Raw genomic sequence first — 21964 nt, 5'->3', positions numbered from 1 at the left:
ATTAGCAGGGCTATTGATTGCCCCAGATTCAGCATTTAATCCTTCCTTTAATCACAAATCAACTCCACTGTGTGTTTGAGTTCTTTAAACGTTTCATCCAAACGCTTCAGATGTCAGAACAACAGTATACGCTGTGCAGGGCTTTGGGGAACTGCAGCCCACTGACACCCTGACACTCCTGCCACTTTGGTGGAATCGGAAGAAAAATATTTGGGGCCAGCACATCTATCAGGGCTTGCTGTGTTTGTGTCTGCCTTGGAAGGAAGGAGTCCTTTCTAATACTTTGTCTCCTTCAAGTCCTTAATCGATTTGAGATTTTGCAAGAAAGAGTATTTGTTTTTCTTTCCCTTGATCTGCATTTAGCTCACAGAATAGATAGGCTGACATGGCTTACGCTGCTGCCTGCGTAACGCTCAATCTTCTCTATTAACTTCTTGCATTTAGTCCCAGAGCTCAGCTTTTGGGCCTGCTGAGAAACAACAGGACTGGAAAATATCATGGATATGTGTGAATGAACATGGCATGCCGTTGTGTTTCCATGATCTCCATGTTTGATGCTGCCCCAGCTGTTCCTGGCATTAAGATGCATCCATTGCAACTTATGGGGAAGTGGTATTGTCGAGCCTGCAGAGCATGAGCCTGCGTACCTGTATGTGTATCCTGCTGGCTACACATCTGTGGCCAGCAGAACAGCTACAGTTTTTTAGGGTGCAATGTATCAGCCTGCTGATAGCTGGCTTTTAGGATCCTGCTTCTAATGCATGCTTAGCTAATATTCATTACTCTTTCACACTGATGAAAATGGAAGGGACTCAATTGTTGTGCATATATGTCATGGAAGTGCTTTATGATGGCTAAATGATAATCTCCACGGGAAGAAGAAAACAAAATGGTCTGAGAGAGAAAAATTTTAAAAGCTTTGGTGCACTTTCTTGTTCCTAGTTAAATGTATTTTGTCATAATATTTTGGGGTATAAATCTGACTGGAACAGCATAATACGGAGGAAGAACTGAAGCTCAAGGCTTCTGAATTGGAATTATTTTTTTTTTCTTTAAATATAGCTGAATTTTTCTCTTGAACTCTTGGAGTTGCTCAGTGGGACAGTGGGATTGGTGGCCACATCCCCTTCCCTGGCGCCTGCATGCTGCCATTGAAGGGAGGGCATCTTGCCCTGCTTGGAAGGGCGTTCCAGCCTTAAGCATGTGTGGGTAGTTCTGTGCACTGGAGGTCGCAGGGCTGCTTTTGGGGTGATTCAGCTCTGCACTGCCCCAAGCCCCAGATCTACAGCAGCACCTTAAACCTTAACACAACAGTTGGGTGTCTCCCTGCCTCTCATCACTCTGTAGCGCAAATGTGTTCTGTGATTCATTATACCGTCAGTCTCATTTGAGGCATCTTACAGGCCCACTTTTATTTATTTGTTTCTCATGCAGAGTTTTTAACCACTCTTTTCCGTGATGGTAAAATGTATCTGCCTATGTGCAGAAATATGCAGGGGAGAAAGAGAAGGTGATGACTATGGGTGTCAAGAAGCGTTGGATTTAGGTTGTTTTGTTTGTCTTTTTTTTAATTGCTATAGTTTTGACAATAGCACGTTACTCACAAGTGGGACAGCCACTGCTAAGTTAGAGTTGCCCCATTGTAGTAGAACTCCCAAAATTTTACAGTGCCTCATGCTGTCGTGTTTGTGTTTATGCCATATCTATTTTGTGACATAATTTGTCACCTGCTTTTAATATCTTCCTCTAGTCTCCTATACCACAGTAGCAGGCATGTTATTTACTGGGCAAACATTAGTGTTTCTATTAAAATTATGGTGGAGCATAACGTGTCAGTGGAAGGAGATTTATAGATGGGTTGGGGGGACTTTCCCAGATGACTTATTTAGCTGCTGGCACAGTGGAAATTTGGACTGCTGTCCCTGAGTTATAAAGCAAGATCCTAGGTGATAGACCACATTCCCTGAGAATCAAAGGTCTTGTTGGGACTGCAATATTACTATTGGTTTACATCTTTTCTGGCTTAATATTAAAGAAGATTATCATCTCTGTCTTGTATCAGGCTATGGAACAGCCTTTAAATGTCAGTCTTGACATCACTGGACATGTCCTAGCCTTTTCTTATTTTCCACTTTTCTGACAATTCTATCTGTACTTGCCATATCACAGTGGCTGGCATAGGGGTTTGCTGGTTTTGGCTGGGATAAGTTAATTTTTTTCACAGTGGCTAGTATGGGACTGTTTTGGACTTGTGCTGAAAACAGTGTTGATAACACAGAGATGTTTTCCTTACTGCTGAGCAATGCTTACACAGAGCCAACATCTTTTCTGCCTCTTACCCCACCCCACCAGCGATCAGGCTGGGGGGGTATAAGCAGTTGGGAGGGGACACAGCCAGGACAGCCGATCCCAACTGACCAAGGGATATTCTAGACCATACGTCGTGCTCAGCATATAAAGCTGAGGGAAGAAGAAGGAAGGGGGGGGGGGGGGCATTCAGAGTTACGGTGTATGTCTTCCCAAGTAACTGTTACGTGTGATGGAGCCCTGCTTTCCTGGAGATGGCTGAACACCTGCCTGCCCATGCGAAGTAGTGAATAAATTCCTTGTTTTGCTTTGCTTGCGTGCATAGCTTTTGCTTTCCTTATTAAACTGTCTCTATCTCAACCCACAAGTTTTCTCACTTTTACTTTTCAGATTCTCTCCCCTATCCTGCTGTGGGGAGTGAGCAATCCGACCGGCTGTGTGGTGCTCAGTTGTCAGCTGGGGTTAACCCATGACAGTCCTTTTTTGGTGCCCAACATGGGGCTCGAAGGGTTTGAGATAATGACAGGTTTGATTAGAATGTGCTAGATCTGAATTTATAGCTGTTACTGCCATTTAGCTATTAATTGGCAGGCTCCTGTGCTTGCCACAGGGCTTGCTTGCATAACTGTATATTAGAGGCTAGTGCTCGTTAGTGACTACTTTTTGCTTTCGCTGTTTCTGTGCTGCTGTACTGGACAGGCTGGAACTCCAGTGTGAACTTGAGTCAAAAGGACTGTGACTTGTGGATGAGCCCACGTGGGAGCAGTATGCCCCAAAGCGTCTGTGGCCGTGATTATGTCTGTGCCACAGCAGGTATACCTCTGAAGGGATTGTGACCCATGGATAAATCCAAGAGAGATTAGGGGCAAGTGGAGAAGTTCATTGCAATGTTAAATACGATGGTCTGGTCCAATGGGACCAGGGGTGGAGATTGTAATGGAAATACCTTTAAATTATTGTAACCCAGGACTTGAGTTGCATGTTATGGGAATTACTATAGCAGAAAAAGGGCATCTATCAGGGTACATCCAAGTTGGCGAGTGAGTTTGGGCACGGGGAGGTTGTTTTCTGGTTAGTGTGGGATTTTTTTTCTGTCTTGTTAGGTTTTTTAATATCCAGCAAATACTTTTTTACATGCTAATGCTCCCTTTAGCTGTTGCTTACTCAAACCCTGAACCCTTGAGAAGGTGACTCATTCGGTATCTAACGCCAAGTTACGGTCAACAGAACTCTTGGTCTTGGCTGTAATGAGTTTAATACTGTCTGATCCTGAATGTTCCTGCCTGCACAGGTGTCCTAAACAGAGTAATTTTAAGAAATGCCAAATTGACCCTAAATAGGCTCTTGTAGGTCAAGGCTTTCCATTCATTAATGATTCGTCTGCTTCTTCCAGAATTGCTTTGATATTGGAAAGCTCGCTGGAGGAGAAGGTGGGCTCTGAGGACAGAATATCCCTGACATGAAAATAAACACACAAGATGGAAAAAGAAACCATCGTTAGCAATTAACAAAAGAAAGAATGTGAAAGGTGATGAATTGTGGAAGGTATAAAGGGCTGTTTTTCAGCTACTGAATTACTCTGCTAGCATGTGGTACTGTGAGAGAAGCAATGTGATATATGAAAATAAAAACATTGACTATCTGAGCTGGAGACTTCACTTCTGAAGCAGAAAGCTAAGGGCGCCAAATCCTGTTAAATTTTAATGAGATTTTAGATACAACTCCTTGTGTGTCACTGCTTGAAAAACAACACTTGAGACTGATAACAGCAGAGAGCTTGTGAGTTAACACCTGCAACCTAGCATGTGGCTTTCAGAGCTGAAATATTGGCCGCTCTGGAAAGCACTTTGGTCTGCAGTGGTGGGAAGCAATTCCTTTGGCCAAGCCATCCAACCTGCTGTGCAGTTGCTTTTGCTGCCTCCCAGCTACATGAGCTTACACAGCATGTGGGGTCTGTCACCACAAGAAGGCAAGGACTGGTAGAGTCACTGTTCTTCCCCACCCACCTCTCTCTTCCAGCCCTCCGTTTCCCAGATGCCCTGGAGCAAAGTGGGAAGGAGGCATTGAACCCTAGCTGTATGTGAACAGAAGAGTGAAGGTTTGGGGTTTTATTACTGCTGTAACCATAGCTCGGCCAATAGGTAATATTTCAGGTTTTGTTCTTGTTTATGGGAGGTGATCATACCTTCTTTTCCTTTTTGGGCATGTTTTCTTAACAGGATACTAGTTTTGCACCAGGCCTGCCTCTTTTTCTGGTGGTTGCGGTTGCAAGAACTGAAGTGTTCTTCCAGTCTTCAGGTGTAGAAAGTAGCATGGTAAGAACAACTTCATCATTCAAGTAGATGAGATTTGAGAAAACACCTCTGTTTTTACTAAGTTTTGCAAACGAGCTTTCATGAGGTCTGAGAGGAAAGAGAAGGGGGATAAGAAAGCTAAACTATTTCAAAATGTCACTTTGAAGGCTTTAAAGTACCAATACTTATTAATTCCTTTGGCCTGTATTAGAATAATATTAATCCTGATGAACTGAAATGGTATTAGTGCAGATGTCATAAGTACTTCTACAGGCATTCAGCTGTAATTTAGCATCAATTAACTAGACCATTATTTAAAAGTGTTATTTTAATACATTAAATTTCCCAGTGTGTCCTCAGGCGGTTGCTAGAGCTGCTGTTAGCTTCTCTTATCACTCTCCATTTTTCTTTCTAGCTGTCATTCCTGTTCTCGTTTACTTGACAGTGTGTGCTTCACACAGCCACAAGACTCCTCAAGGGTGGCTGGCAGTGCGGTCTCATGTTCTGCTTAACCTAATTTAGCTGTAGGAAGCTGCTGCATTCTTTTTCCTCCTTTGTAGGCCATCTAACACTTCCAGAGGTAGGATATTGAAAATTTGAGAGCAACTTTTGGTCAATTTTGTGACCTTGAACGTGTCCTCAGGGCCACACAGCTGCTGCTCAGTGCAGTGCCACGCTACAGGTTGTGTAGCCAGTGCCCAGATACGTGGCATTTTTTCCTGTCCCTGCTCAGAGCCTTGCGGAGATGCTCACTCGAGTGCTGGAGGCTCTGTAGCTGTGCTAGTGCCCTGCTGTAAGGGGCTGCATGGCCTTGCCTGTCATGGTGCTGTGACAAAACAGCTGCTTGTTCAAGAGCTGGCAGGGGAACGCCTGTGCCTCCAGCTGCAAAACAGACACAGTGATTGCTCATTTTATCTCCCTGTTCTTGGGGAATGCCGTAAAACCAGCTTCTGCCTTCAAAGGCTGACTCCTGTGATGTAGATGTAAAATGCCCAGTACAACAAAGCCCTCACACAGATTGTTCAGGGCTTCTGTACATTTCTATAGTACAAATTAACAAGAATCGGATGTTGGAGAGTGGAACAACCTTTCTTCCCCATATAATGTATAAGAGCTAATCTGCGGTCAGCCACTGCTGTGGAGTACTCCACTGTTTTGGATGGAAGAGTTTGGGTTGTGTTAGTAGGTGTTTTCACCTCAAGGAAGAAGAGCTGCTGCCTTGCTCTTTCCCCACAGCATGGTAATGGAGATCTTGGCTGGTGTGCAGGGGAGTGGGGACCGGGATACGCTGCAGACGGCAGAGAGCCCTGCAGTCACCTGCACTGGCGCTTGGATCCATTTTTGTGGGGCTTGTGACGCTTCCTAAGGAGCCTGATGAACAAGCTCCTGCCACCAGGGCAGCTCCCACCTAGTAAGCCGTATTTCAGCTCACATGCAACGTGTCAAGACAGGCAAAATTTGCATTTGTAAAAAGTGCTGTTAACAAATGTTTTCTTTAACCTCTGTCTCCAGTTTGCTATTCCCCTTCACTCCCTCTGGAAGGCAAATTTGTGTATCCTCTGCAAATGACCTTAAGGGTCTACATTAATGCCTGCAGAAGGCAAGGAAATGACTCTATGGAAGCAGCAGCCTTTGGGTCTGGCTCTTACCAATGGGGACAGACCTCTGTCTGTCTCACTTGTCTGCAGCAGTGTTTCTATTTGCATTGTTCTGTCATGGTACAGATACATATATTTAGGACTTGAGTTTCATGGTATCTTTTCTCCCAGCTTTATTGATCTTCACAATCTTCTGTGTTCTTTCAGGATATGCCAGCCAAAGACCATAAGCAGGGCTAGGTTGGCAGGGGAGGTAATACCTCCTGTTAAAACCAGCTGATAAGTTAAGACAATATAGCTCCTAACCCCTTCCTTGGATATAAAGTGGGAGGTCCTCCTACACTTCAATCAATACCCTCGTTGTTACTACAGTTACTACTGTAAGCAATTTTTCTGCAGACCAACAGAGGCTTTTGAGTGTTAGCAGACCGTGCCAATATGGCAAATTCAAAATTTGCAAAACATATGGCAATCACTACCAAGACCTCCTGATTTCAGTAGAACCATCCAAATCACTGGATTCAGACACGTCCTGTACTGCAGTATGTTTTATTTGTTGTACCAGATGCTTTTGTGAGACTGGTGTGGATGCAAGCAAACAACTGAAGAAATCTGAAGTCACTTGTAGAGGATGGAAATATCCATTTACTAATGGGAGAATGTTTTTCACCAAGCATCCACACCATCTTACTCCTCTCAGTAATAAACCTTACAGGAGAGCAATGAAACAAATCTGTAAATGAAAATTTATAACTCCACTAAATCTCTGATTTTTAGTTGTGGTACAGATGATGGGGTTTATGTCACAGTAGGATTTTGCCCCACGTACTGCCCAGTTTCCTCATTCATCCCAGATCATGGGCAGCATGTGCGTGTCCCTCTGCCTCCTCCTCCTGTTCCACAAGTACTTTTCTCTGAAACTAGATCAGAATAAGTAGTGTTCTTAATCTGTACTTAGCTTAATTTATAGCTTCAGTTTTAGACTTTAAGGAAGACCTGTGACCATGAAGTTCATCATTTTCCATCAGTCTGATAATGGTACCTCTCCCTATGGTGTATTCCTATGGTGCATTTAGTTATATTTCACTCAGTGCCAAAGTTATGATTTTTGTGTGCTGTATTTTTTCCCTTTTAAGCAGTCAGAATTCTTTAAAGTGTTTTGCAAGTCATTTTTTGCAAAGAGGACATGATTGGTGTTTCTTAGTATTTTTGTTCTCCCCCCCCCACCCCGTTCCCTTTATAAGGATGTCAGTTCTGTTGGACATTGCTTAACCTCAGTGCTTTCATCAGGCTGGGACTTCGGTCTGCCATTTGGCCTATGCATTTGACCGTGTTTTCTGCACAGTGATGTGGACTGAGATGCTTTAAAATGATGGCCTTTTGTGTTGTTTTATATGGATACCTAATCAGTCATTTAGCAATTAAACCCCTATGACCAATGCAATGGCTTTATGCACTTCTCCTTGGCTTTCATACAAGCTTCCGTAATGTGTTTTTTAAAGTATTTTAGATTTCCCTTTGTAGACCAGCAATATCACCTGTCACTAATGTCATCCCTCTATCTCCCTGCCTCTGAGGTTCCTCCTGTTGGACTCTCATAGCTAAACCAGGCTGATGTCGCATCTTGTGAAGATTTCATCACAGTGAGAGCAGAGTCATTACCTTCCCTCTTTTGTCTTTGTGAACATCAAAGAGTTGCAAGTCCCAGCAAGTGAGATCCCATGGAGTGAAGTTTGGTTCAAGGTTCCCATAAAGCCAAATTGGCAAGTCTGGTTGTTTTTCCTTCGCAAATTGTATCAGGAGTCTTCTCAGACACCTAAACTGAGCAGCGACTGCTGTTTGGCTGTCTCCTTTTGACCCAGTTGCTTCTGTGCTTCTTGCTGGTGCCCGTAGATGCTAAAGCAGTAGCTGTCAATATAACTCATGCTTTCTGAGACTGGAAAGTTCATATAGTGAAACACCAGGAGCTGATGTTAGTGCGGAGATCCCAAGTGACAGCCACTACCCTGACTGTAGCCATTGGTTATGGCTTTCAGAAATCCTGAAGTAGCTCAAGTGATCAAGAGGTCAAACCCTGGCATTTATGAGGGCAACATGTGCGAGTAAATCAGTATATTATATAAATATGTCGATGCCTGAGGCACAGGGTGCAGAATTAAGGGATTTCCTAGTCCTAGTGTTTGAAAGCAGAATTGATCTTTTGTTCAAATTCTGATACACATAGTCAGCTGAGATACTGTTTATCTATTTTGATGTTGGGCATAGGCTATGCTGTAATGCTCCCTGAAGATGTTCAGCTGTCTCTTCTCTTCTGTTCAGGTTTTGATATTGCTGTCACTGTGGTTTCTGAGTACCTTCCAACCACGTGTTAAGCAATATGACTAGCATATGTCTCATTTAATTTCATCTCCGGTCCTTGGGGATGAAACTGGTTTGGATATATTTTGCTACTTAGTTGGTTTTTTGGTTTTTTTGTGGTTTTTTTTTTTTTTTTTTTAATTTGTCATTTTTAGCAAGCTACAGATGTGGCCATTTAAGCCAGTAAAATTTGACCAGTTGCCTCAACAATGTTGATTTGGAGAGTTGCTATTCCTAAGGGTTAATCCTGAGGCATGCCAAATGCCCGCAACTCCTCTTACCTTCAAGAACAGGCAGTGGGTGCTTGACATCTCTCAAATTCAAGTCCCAAACTTCATACCAACCCACAGCCAATTTGCTGAGATGCTTTCATTACGCAACATTCATGATATGTAAAACTGCATGTTATTCTGAGGGCTTGTTACATTGTGATGAAACAGCTATGACTTTTTATCTTTGAAGAACTTGTGAGGCTGCGTATCCTACTCATCAAATTTAGTAGAATTGTACTTTCCTCGTTTTGTAAATAGTGCTGTAACATGGGCTGCAGCTGACTGCTTGAAAATACTTGGGAAGAGAAGTTATGTTGTGGTCCTGTGCATGTCTCTCAGTTCAGCTGTATGCTTATGTTGTGTTATTTACAACAGTCCAACAGCTTTCAAAGTTCAGTTGTTGGAGCTTTTACAAACAGAAACACACTTATACTCTGCCCAGCCCAGTGAACAATGTTTTCCCACAGCTTTTGTAGTAGAGATTGCAGAGTTTGAAGTTATGTTTTAACTGCTTACATTATAGTGTCAGGATAGATTATATCAGGAGAAAATAATCTCTTTGTGATAAAATTTGCTGCCTCATTGATACTCAGCTTGAAATAGAAGATTACAGGGAACTGTGCAGGTCTCAACTTTGTGTTAAACATTCTTGTAATCAGATGTGTGTGTTGAGGGAGAGATCTTGAGGGGGTGTAGGTCACTCCACCTCTGTTGTTTGCTATTGCATTATGGTAGCTTGCAACTTGTTAATTTAAAGAAGAACACTAAGCTGTTGGCTCTCCGTTCTTGTTCTTGCACCAGTTGAGTGTAATCCTTGATACAGAGTCATATCACTGCCACTTCTTCTCTCAAAGTACCCCTGGAGTCAGTTTGTGCATCTGTTATTTACTGAGGAAATACATGGTGGTTCCCCCCAGTTTGCCCTTCAGTCAGTCCCTGTTAATCGGCTGGTTCCCGCCAGCTGCAGGCAGGGTGGGCAGCCTTGAGGAGGGCTCTGGGGGTGGAGAGGTGCGCAGGAGGAGCAGCACGGGTGTGCAGGGTGCTGGGGAGGAAAGCGTGGGGGTCTTTAGGCAAGGCTCTTACTCAAGGATTTGTTTGGTGTCACTGAAGGAGGGAGAAGGGGATTTAATGAGAAACTGGTAGGTGCAAGCAGGGAAGGACAACACTAATGATGATGGCTGGATGCAATGCAGTGACAGGGAGCCAATTTATGTCTTGGTTATGATGCAAAGCCATGAATGTTTTCTTTGGACTGTGTAGCTATGTAAACAGACTGCAAGGTTTCTCTAGAGGCAACTTAGTTCTGTGTTTGGTGCTCACTCATGGAGCGCTCCAGGAAAAACATCAGGAAGATGCTGAATTTCAGTCAGCCACAGTGACTTGCCTTCTTGTTTGTGAACTAGATCAGGGTCATGATGTAAAGGTCCTGAAGATGAGAGCTGATGCTTAGTCATGTGGAGGGGTCTGGGTTTGCAGTATCTCTTTGTGGATGGCCACTAGATATGTATCTGCTGGAGTACTTCTCTGAGCCCAGCACTTACTGACACAGAATTTAACTGAAAACTGAGCTGTGGGGTGGAGAAATGCTCTTCACTGACTTTACAGAAATGAAGCACAGACAAGACTCTGTAGGGGAAGGTTTTATAATTAAACAGTTAGAGCTTAGCTCCTACTGTCTTTACACAGATTAAGTTATGTTTGGAAAATCTCAAAGGACTTGCTATTAGGTGGAAATCCCCTCCCTGGAGCTGTGACTTGTACCTTTCTGTCTTTAAGGTATCTCCTTAAATGCATCAATACGTCAGCTACACAGACGCTGTCTGTGGGGCTGTCCAACCACAGAGAGCTCTGCCTTTTGGTCTCTCCCGGGGTCTGGGAGAGCTCACCACTGTAGGTACTGTAGTGACTTCACATTTAAGACAAAAGTACCTCTCTGCACAGCCTGGAAATGCATTTGGGAACATTTGCAGTGAGAATGGAAGCGCAGGAGGGAGGAGAGCGATTGATTAATAGTCTGCATACCTGGGAGACCAGCACCAACATAAAAACTGTCGCAGACTTGGGAGGAACCCGCAGCACCTCCTCGGGGACTTCTGGTACCAGTTTCCCATGGTCCCATCAGTGCTGTTACCTCTGCGAGGGGACATTTGCTGGAGTGGTACAGTAACTGTGCATTTCACGTTAAGTCATTCAGTCAGTATATCCTGGTTTGCTTTCTTTCCAATTAATGTGTTTTAATGGCTCAAAACCAGACATCTTCTATTTGAGATATGCTTGGCTTTGCAATGTATAAGCTGGGAATCAGTTCAGTTTAGCAATGTTGTCTATGGATATGCCAAAGGAGGTTGTCTTTTCATCCTTTCAAAGGATATGATCAAGAGTATATACTTCAACCAGTTTAATGATCCTCCCCCCCCCCCCCCCCCCCCCCGCCTTTTGGTTCAGATTTCTGGTTTGGATGATATCAAAAGATACCACCTCAGATTTAATTGGAACATGGTTTATTTTGGAGAGGTCATGAAATGCTATTTCCTAATGTGGCAATACTGTTATTGGGCAAAACTCATGTTGCAGGTGCCTTGTTAAGGAGGCCCTCCTCATGAAAGCAAAGAGCAGTTGTGAAAAGTTGTTTGGGTTTACGTAAAGTGGCAATATCCATGCATCTGGAGGCTGGCAGAGTGCAAGGCACAAAGAGCAGTCCAGATTTATATGTGTGCTTAACTGTGCAACTGATAGCCTTGTCATAGCCATGCTGTGGGTGGGATCTGAATGGGAAATTTTTGTGCTCTGCTGCTATATCTAGATCCCAGCGCTGATAACTCATGAGGTTTCATCACAAGCCTGATGACAGGGAATGTTTAGCTGCCAAGAGTGGGCTTTGTGAGAAGTTTGACCCCAATTAAAAAAAAATGCAGCCTCACACAATAGAGACTATAACCTCTTCGTGATAAAGAGGAAGAGATAAAAGATACAACCCAAAGCATTAAACTGTGGAAGGCGCATACAAAAGGTATGTATAAAAGCATACAATGTTTTGGTTGTTTGGGGGTTTTGGGGGTAATTTCTTTAAATCCTGTGGTTGGGTTGCTCTAGTTGTTTTCAGGGTCTTGAAGTGGGGCTTTGTTTTTTAAGTTCGGGTTTTGTTTGTTTGTTTTTTTTAATTTCTTGGGATCAGCCTTTCTGAAAGACCTGTCTATGTAAAGACGCATCCTGGTGGTCTCCACTGGACTCGTTCTCCTTCCAGAAGAACAATTGAGGCATGAACAGAGCTAAGCAGGAGGACAGGGTTCAACCTGATCGATTCAGGCTCTGGTTCAGGTGCCCTTTGCCTCCCATACCAGAGGTGGTTATGAAGTGCAGCATGTCAGGAGTTCATGCTGTAGTGCCTGAGAGGTGACAAGGCAGCATGATGGAGATGCTGTCCCTCCAAGCAGCAGCGTGTCACCACGGCCATTGAACTATGTAGGCACGTGGCCATCATCTTGTCTCAGAGGAAACCCATCCAGCAGGGTGACAGGCAGATGTTCCATGCTGTGTGTACTCCTCTCTTGGGAGTCCTGCCTGATTTCTCTGCAAGACGTAGTCTGAAACAGGGCAGTTTGGTGTCCTTTTGAAGAATCAGGTAAAAACACTCCTCTATGACATATCTTGCTGATTGTCTATATTTACTGAATAGCAAAATTCTCATTATATTCCTTTGGTTTTGATCATCGCAATCAAGTGAGGATAATTTTAAAAAGAAAGAGCAGTGTTATGCATTGCTGAACAAATAACGAGAGACTACTGGATGGGAATAATGGGTGGTAGGAGAGTTTTTGAAAAAAACCCTGGATTCGGGAACTAAGTATATGTAATGAATGGTATCTTTCAGAACTCTCTGACCCAGCTTTAAATAAAAATCTTCATCTGGCATATGAAATAAGCAAGAATTTCATACAAAAGCCCATACAGAAATTGAGTTGGACTTTTAGATTATGTGCCTAGACGTGACATTCTCCCTTCATGCATTCAGACTTCCTTTTATTACTGTGTGATCTTACCGTGAACACTGCTGAAGTGGGATCTGCCCACACAGAGCATATTGCAGCTTCGGTGCCCAAGGCAGTATCAGTATCCATCCACATTCATATCTGAATTTGTTTGGGGGGTGGGGGAATCCCTTCCCTTTTGGATAGCAGATGTCAGTCTCCTACTCTCCCGCAGCTCCCAGAAGTCCTCTGCCTTGCTCATGCTGGAGTACAACATGAAGGAAAGGTTATTCCCTGCAAGCACAGGATGACAAATAAACGTACAGACCTTAAACTACCTTGAGCAACATTAGCACAGACCTTTGCTCAGTGGGTAACAAATGCTGTATTGGGTTTCTCTCTCTCCTTTCATGTTTTACACTCCATTACAACAGCTTTGAAATAAGTGCTTTGGTCAAGAGCAGCAGACGCTTCTGTCTTCAGCTGAAGAGTTCCTCCGGCTCTGAGCAGGATTTGGCAGAGTGTGTGCAGCCTGCAGATGGCCGAGGCCAGCGTTGTTACCGATACGAAAGCTAAGGCGGGGCAGGGGAGGGAAGCTTTGGGCAGTTGATAGTGCAGTGTTGGGGGGCTGCGTAAGAGCCTGGAAGCTGGCAGAGCAGGAACAAGAATTATTGGTGCTGAATAGAGATGTAGTGGTGGCCTTTTCCAAGTGCTTTGCTTCAGGTTACCTCCCACCCTTGGCACCTGGCACCCGTAGGACACTACTGTGAAAGCAGTGGATTTTAAACCACTGCTGGTTGTTGAAGTGCATGTCCACACCTGCAGAGTAGGTCATAGTTTGGGAAGGAAGACAACCTCTGTAAATAAGGAGAGGGAGCAGGCTGCAGGCCAGAATAAATATTTGAGTGCTGGCTGCCTGCCTCACCCGTCATCGCCCCCTGCAGCCTGGCTGGTCCCAGCACTGGGCCAGTGCCTTCCTCCTGCTACCACCCCTGGAGCCAGCAGTCCAGGGCAAACTCTGCTCCTGACAACCAGTCTGTCCCAGAGCTTGCCCTCCCTGTGGTCCTGCGGGGTCAGGGCAGGAGTGGTGGGAGTGGGTGGGGAACAGACATGCAGCACGGGTAGGCAGCGGTGACCAGCAGGACACGGGTGGAGCAGCCTGGGACACACAGTGAACAGAAGCCTGTCTCAGCACTGGCTGTACCAGGGCCTTTGCCCAGCTGCCACTGGGCGCAGGGGACTCCCTGGGACCAGCATGCCAGGCTGCAATAGCCCTCTTGCAATGCTATTAACTGTGAGCACCAGGCAGGCTGTCAAAAGGCCATGAATCGTAAGGGGTGTTAGTCCCTGATGGGGTCTTGGCAAACTGGGAACCACTGGCTTGTTTGATAATCTCAACTATCCCCCAAAGACTGCTGTCTTTGGAAATGAGAACAGATGGTGGCAGTAGTGGTGGCCCCACTGGCACATGCAGCTCAGAGCTTGCACCAGAGCAGCGTACTCAAAATGGGTGCTGACCTCCAATGTTTCAAGAGAATAGTAACTTGTGACTTAAGGTGTTCCTGTCGTGGGTTTGCTCAGAACATCATGCTACAACCCCACAAGCTTAATTTTGGTTTTGACTGTTCATAAAGGGTTGACACAGGCTGTATCTGCAATACAGCACACTCATGAGCACTGCTGTTGTGGGTGGCAGGGGGCCTGGGCTCTCCTCGCTGGCCCTGACCCAGCCCCGCTGGAGAGCTGGGATCCTTGCAGCCCTGTTCATGGCCCGGCTCTGGCACTGGTGAGTGGCCAGGAGCAGAGCTGAGCTGAGGCGCTGCCTGGTTCTGCCTCGCCTATTGAGCACCAGATTCAATCCCCGCTCCCTTGTCCTTCCCCCTGCAAAGCCAGCTGTCTTCATTGTGCCTTCATTGTGTGGGTTTGTCAGAAAAAGGTCCCCTCCTCTGGGGGAGTGGAGAGGGAGAAAAGGGGTTTTGTGCTCCTTTGTTGGATGGACGAATGCAGCCTGATGAAAGGAGCCACGTCCCCAGCTGCCTGCAGTCAGCCTCCAGGAGCACTGCCTAGCACAGGGCGTGAGGGCTTGCAAGCCTCCTGTGGCTGCCCACAGACAAACCCTGGTGTACCAGCACTTGGGGAGACCTATTAATGCTCCACCAGCTCTGCTATGATTTATAAGCTGTTTTGTGGGGTGCAAAATTGCAAATGGCTGCATATTATAACTGCTCTAGAAACGGTGAAGCGTTTTCTGGAATAGCCTTTGGCTGCTCTATTGAATGGGGAATCCTCAAAGCGCTGTGAGTTTGTTCAGAGAGACAAGGTTAAGTGTGTGGCAGATGGGCATCCTTCCTGAGGGGGCTGCTCACACAGGGACCTTGCTGGCCCAGGTAGGCTCATGTCTTCCCTCCCAAGGGGTAGGCTGCCTCTTAGAAGACAAACTGTCTGTCCTGCAAAATCAAAAGGAAAAGGCAGAATTCGTACCTGCAGGGTTTGGGTGTTGGGTTGGGTTCCCCCCGCTCCCCGCCCCTTGTAACAAATCATGCCCTGAAGTGCTGAGGTTCTGCATCCGCTAGGCTAAAATTACCTTGTGATCTTAATGACTTGAGGTTTTAAAAATTAAATTCTAGCAGCAATTGATGTGACAGATATAGTTTCTTCAAATAAGGGAGAGATGATGAAAAGTAAAGAAGGATGAATAGATTATTGTTTTTATTAAAGGTATTATGGAGGAAGAAATTCTTCTCATGAACAGGCTTTCTTTTCTTATTCCCAGCCTCTCAATAAGTCATTGCCATGGTGTCAGTTAATACTGTTTGAGGATCTTGCTTAGGAATGTTTTAGATTGGAAGAAAGAAATTCATATAACAAAACAAACTGTCTCTGTGATCACCATAAGGGTTACTGTAGTTTAGAGAAAGTAAAACGTTTACCATCTGATTGACATAATAGGTAAGATAAAGATTGAATGCTAAGGTGCAGAGAATAGCCCGAGGGCACAAGCCACTCCTACCAATGCCAGCCAGGATTAATGAATGGCTTTTGCTCCTACTAGATTTTCTTTGCTTTGTACTTGAAAGTCTTTGCTGCAATAACTTCAGACTATAATTGGATTTACTGGGAAACTGAATTATCTGCAAAGAACTACTCAGGTCATGAATGAGGTGTGTGAGCTTTATTTGTCCACCCTAAGCGTGTGTCACCTTCAACAAGCAGCAAAATAATTCCAGCATTTAACAAAATAAAAGAAAGATGTGTCCTAGGAAATTGGGTGTAAAGACACAGCAGTGTTAGTCTAGAGAAAGACAGTGTCATGGCTTCTTCAGCATGACAGGCTTAAATAAACGGCTTTGATAAGAGTTTTTGGCTGGCAGCTTGGTACAAAGAATAGCGTTTACCTACCTGAAGTTGCAGCGCTTACTGTTGGGATGAATAGATTTCATTGAACATTGTTCTTTGAACTTTAATTAAGCAACAGAAAACCTATTTTCTAGGCTTGTAAGAACAGCAGTTTTGATGATCATCTTGGTTTCTTTTTAACATGCATATTTTTTCAAATCGCCTTTATATTTTATGTAATGCTCTAATAGTTTTAGTAAAGTATGTCATAATGCTGTTAGATAAATTATGTCTCAGTAGGGTCTGAGCATCCCTGTTCCTGGCACTGTCATTAAAGGCATCTGATGTCACTCAGCAGCTTGGGAAGATTGACCTGTAATGCGAGTGCTCTGGAAACTGCAGATGCCTCTAGACACCATACCGTAGCGCTTAACTTCCACGGGCTCTGTGGAAAAGAATTGAGTTTGAGGTAACTGAACTAAATGTCTGGAGCAGTCCGTCTTGCAAAACCATGCTCCCTGAGGAAGCTTTGCTCGTAGGTAATCCAATTTTTGTTTGAACTGAGCTTGAGTTGGCTACAGAGCTGTAGTCTGCCCTGGCTTTTCTCTGACAGAAATAGGAGGGCGACCACCAACCTTTTAAGCCCACACTACATGTTCCCCTTCCCCTCTGCCAGCATTGCAACTGGTAGGAATGTGTGAGAATTGATTTTCTGAACACCCCCCCCATATTTTCTGTGGGGTAAGTTGTCAAAGGGGAAGCTGAAAAATAGGTTTGATCCATTGTTTTCCTGTGCAGTGGGGTAAGCTGGGGGCAGGTCCTGGTGCAGTGTCTGTCTGTCCGCAGCTTGCTGCCAGCAGCACAGTGTAGTGCCAGCACTGCTGTGGACTTGGGCTAAGGTCTCGGATAAGATCTAGCAAATAAGGGCAGGAATTTTACAACTGAATAGAATTGAAGTGTATAAATTTAATGGGGCTTGCATTTTGAATTACAATGGAATAAATTTCCCTCTTAAAAGGAGAAATTGTCTCACTTCTGACTTTCTCCAGTGTTTTACAAGGTTATGAAGGAAGATTCTCAGCATGTTTGGCACGGTTCACATTCTGTGGTCTGTATTCAGAAGATCTTTTTTAATTTCCTTCTACATTTAACTTTCTCTTGGGGCATCTCCCCTGGCTACCTTTTTTGTGTTAAGCCCCTAGGAAGTTGGCAGCATCCTTAAAACTTCAAATGGATTTGTAGCACAGGCTCTTGTTGGGACATATGAGTGTGATCAGATGTGAAACTGAGTTTGACGGACTTCTCTTGAGATCCACTTACCTTCAGTTTAAATGAGACAAGTTGTCCTCCAAAGAATCCTTTGAAGAGTTTCTCTTGCATGTTCAGATGAGGTACCTGCAGGAGGAAGAATTAGTTTGGCGGTTGGAAGCCTAAGGTTAGCAGACATATCATATGTCACTGTGATTATCTTATTTTTTTATTTATTTTTTTTAAATGAGGGTGGAATGCAGGATCAAAATTACCTCATGTGCTTCGCCTTTGAAGTTAATGCTTTTCTTTGGCTGCCATCACAAGTGGCCTTTTAATGAACTAACCAGTGGTGATACTGGCACACACGTGCTGCCCAACCAAAGGCAGCATTAGCACTGTGTTGACACTGAGGTCTATGCAACCTGAATTATGGGGCCTATGGCTCCCTAATGCAAATGTGCAACCTGGCCTTTGGGGAAAAAAGAGAATAACATGATCTGTAGGCATCATGGATGTCTGTATTGAAGAAGGTGACAATGATGGTGTGTTTTGTAGCCCAGTAAGCACTGGCCACTCCTGTCCTACGAGGAGAGGCAGGGTATTGAATGTAGTATAAGTGCATGGTTTAGGGGGCTGCCACCACTAGTGAGCCTCCCCACAACACGCATTTATGAATAGCCCCATTCACTTCTGGCCTCTTGTGGGCTCGATGTTTCCTATTCTCTTTCGGTCCAAGTTCAAATATAAAAGGTCAGCATAAGTTCCTGTTACTGTTTTACCACGGGAGTGTTATATGGTTATTGGAAAATAATAAGAAATACAGGGGAATAAGGTTCTTTTCAATACCTGGTTTCCTTCAAGGAGGCATCAATTGTTCTCAGAATGTATCTTGTGATTCTACCGCAATAGTCTTGGTCAGTATGCTCTTACACATGTTTATAAATCTTCTAGCCACTATGCTTGCTAAGCTTTCCCACAATGTTTGGTTTTAGAGCTTGCTTGATTTTTTTATTTTTATTTTTATTTTTTCCATCTTATTTGCACTGTCCCTCCTCTCTGTGGTAAAGCAGAAACAGTGAAACTCTCATACAGCTCTGGTAATAAATTTTTAGTCTCTTATAAACTGCAGTAAAGTTGAAGGAATTAAAATAAATGTGGAGAGCAAACACTTGTTTTCTCAGGAGGCAGTAGTAATATGCTGCTCCTTCCTGTAAGTCCAGTGCCTTTGGGTGCCTATGGAAATACTGGACTATTATGCCTATTTAACGTGCTTAGCGTTAAAGGTTGAAAGAGAGGGCCATAGGTTTCTGGGTTGCCTTCAGCCACAAAATCTGCTTCACTTAGGCACCCCATTCCCCACCCAGCTGTGGTAGGAAACCTCAGTCCCCTGCTTAAACACGAGTGTCATTTTGTGCCTTCTTTTGAGAGCACACTGCAAACAGGAGTAACTGCACAGAGGCAGAGGAGTGCTAAGCTCAAGTTGTAAAGTCCTTGTGGTGGAACGAGCTGAATGCTCCATCTTAGTGCACCACCTAGCACTATGGACCTGACCCACAACTGGGGTTTCCTAACAACAATTAGTCACTCTAAAGCCTTTCTTACAAACAACTGAAATAGCGTAGGAGACTTAATGAAAACAAAACGGAATAAAAGTCAATGGGGAAAAAAAGGCAAAGACGAAGAACTGAAAGGGAATCTGTGCATTAGGAGAGTGCAAGGGAGACTAGGAAAAGAAATGAGATGAAGAAGGGAAAATGAGAGCAGCATTAGAAGGAATAACAAGGTGGGTAGAAGACAGAAGTAGGAAAGAAGAAAAAAATGTGAGCAGGAAAGTGTAAGAGTAAAACTACAGAAGGAAAAACAGAGAGATGGGCAGAGACCTTACAGCTACGTGTGCTATGTGCCCTGTGTGTGGTGCTGTACAACTAACATATATAAAAAGGTCCTGCAGACGGGCAAATTGTAGTTTCCTGCAGGTGTGCGCTGCGTGACCATAGTGCCGGTGGGCGAGACCCTTGAGGCTGCCTCAGCAGATAACGTGGTGTGTCGGAGCAGAACAGCACACCAACCAAATGTCCACAACATATGCGTTTCGAGGGCTTTTACCGCAGACTATTTCTGACCTGTAGACAGAATGCCTGCTAGCAATGGATGGGTTTCTGCTGTGCTCCTGTGCATGTTTCTCAGTTTAGTTTCAGCCAAAAGAAATCCCCTTCCTGTGCTGTGTGACTGCCATAACCTTGTCAGCCAAAGCATGGTGGGTGGGGATGGTGGGGACATCATCTCTGAAGCATGCTTGCCTACAAACTGGAGCTTTTTTGTGGACACACACTGAAATACCCATTAGAGAGCTGACATTTTCCTTAGCTCAGTTGGAGTAAGCAACTGGAATTGAGTCTGCAGGTATTGGATTTATCTTCATTTACATACCTCAATAAATGTGGGACAGAGACTTCAGGACCCCGAGTGTGCTGAGGTGTCAAACTGTTTGGTACTTAAACCACTGCATTAACGCCGGATAGGTGGGTTTTGTTCATTGCAGGATCAAGGACCTGCTTTAGGAAGAGGTAAGTTTAGGGGCAGTGCTGAACACCAAGCACCAGGTAAGACTGAGTGATATGTAGTGTAAATGGTCTCTGCACTTGCCCACAGCCCAGTAATTTAGTATGCAGGTACAGGCTTGGAAGGTTCAAGTGTGGATTAGAACCTCTTGCATTAGATCTGAAATACCAGGTCCAAAAGTTAGCTCTCTTCAAGCTGGTAGACGTTTAGGAGTTGTGTGTGTGCATGCACTAACGCTGGCTGCGTGACTTCATTTCTCTCCAAAGGTCAGTCTCTGTTGCTCAAACCCAACAAAACCAAAAGTAAAAAAAGAATTCAAGCGTTGACTAATACCAGCTTAGTCAGGTGAGGGAAGCTGGCCTAAAAGTGGTGTCTAGGTCTTTGGAAAATTACTTTCTTAATATTTGTAGTGTGGTAGCATGCAAAGGTCCCGGCCACATATGTGTCAGAAGAACTTTTTTCTCCCAAGTAAAGGGTGTCAAGGCTACATAATTCTAGAGCTCCTGGACCAATAGTTTGGGAATGGCTTTGTGTACAGCTACCCTCAAACATCTCCAGACTCATTGCCCACTCCCCCGCTCTTCAATTTCACATAGGCTTATCTTGGGAAATAAATGTTTGAAAACAAACCAACAAATAACACTATTGTGTAAAAATTGTCTGGAATGAAGGTTTGTTTTTATTTCTGTGGGTGTGGAGCCAGGGATCAGAGGCAATAATATTCCCTATTATTTAAGATTCTTCATCTTGAGAATTGCCCCAGTTCAACTTGTTTTCTAGTCCTTAAAGGTCACTGCTATTATTTTTACATGTTTTTTTTGCATAATATGAACAAGAAGCCAAGGGCCAATCTTGTGTGTTGGGTTTGTCCTGGACTCTGCCAAATTCATTTCCTGTCCTGGTCATGACTTTCTTTTCTGAAGCTTATTGCAAGTCAGGTCACACAGTGCTGTCTCACTTCTTTCTGATGGCCTGAATAAATCTCTCCCAGACTGAGAGGTATAATGACTGCACCCAGGCCGCTTATCACTTCTGCCTGACTAGCTCTGTAATCATGCAGGACAGCAGATCTCCAGTGAATATTGGGTATTTGCTTCCTGGGTTCCCAGTGTGTTGATGGTAAGAGTCAGCATTTAAAACTGCCTTCTCAAGCTTCATGTCCCATTTCCTCCCAAAGTTCCCCTCTCTTGAGTCAGTTAGCCTCTGCTGGGTATGGGGTTTTTACTTATCCAGTGGTTTGGATCAGATTTGGCTCTTTATTTGGCTCTCAAGTACGGAGCATCCGTGTGTGCGTGTGTCTGTATGTACATAGGAAAAGCACCTCCAGACTATTGATTTGCACTTTTGTGAGCCCCGCTCTTCTCTTACAAAGGCTTTCCTGTGTTTGTGGAATGGCATGGAGAACCAGCGTCATCTCCGAGTGAGGAGATGTAAAGCAGTGGAAAACCCACCTCACCTTGCACTAATCGGCCTTCACAGTGACTAACTTTATGGGAGGGGTCAGGGAGCAAACAGGTAAGGTGATTATATATTTCATAGGCTTCAGAGACAGGAAAGACATAATAAGACCTGCAGGCCATATTGATTTGGAGCAAGACTGTGCTATCTTTTTAGCTCCTCTCTAGCCCAGTTCTAACTAGCTGTGTGTTAGCTGCACTTTGGGGACACTATTGTGTTTTCTAACACATCTCAGCACTACATTGCCCTGATACTCGGTCTAAATTTACTTTGGCTGGTTGTTTTCATCATATTTTACTTCCTTATAAGACCTGTTATTCCTTCTGAGTTGTTCTTGCCTGTCCTGTGAGCCAGCCCGGTTTCCATCTGGGACATGCTGTAAGAAAGCAGTTCATGGGGTCTCACACCAGGCTGTTGCCTGCATTTTATCGATTGCTATTTCAGCATCGGTTTGGTGGGTTGTGATATTGCAGCTGGAAGTCTAACAAGAGGCTGCTCTGATTAGGTGGCAGTATGGGCAAAAGATGCCATACTGAGCAGGGATGAGCTAGTGAAGATAC

General features: G+C 44.4%; 1 protein-coding gene across 2 annotated transcripts in view; it reads left to right on the top strand.

The window, feature by feature from the left end:
• The window catches only part of GPC1 (glypican 1), a 231916-nt gene that overhangs the window by 38219 nt on the left and 171733 nt on the right, over positions 1 to 21964 (top strand). The window contains exon 1 of one of the 2 annotated variants that reach the window (XM_069792008.1): positions 4604 to 4622. The exons of the other annotated variant lie outside the window; for it this stretch is intronic. The gene's annotated coding sequence lies outside the window, so the exon portion shown is untranslated. Of the gene's footprint in view, positions 1 to 4603; positions 4623 to 21964 lie in introns of those variants that run through there. 2 annotated transcript variants of the gene reach the window in all.

This window comes from Haliaeetus albicilla, chromosome 9 (genome assembly GCF_947461875.1).
Source record: "Haliaeetus albicilla chromosome 9, bHalAlb1.1, whole genome shotgun sequence".
Lineage (NCBI taxonomy): Eukaryota > Metazoa > Chordata > Aves > Accipitriformes > Accipitridae > Haliaeetus > Haliaeetus albicilla.
The sequence above is the reverse complement of the archived record's forward strand: the minus strand, read 5'-3'. Positions and strand labels throughout refer to the sequence as shown.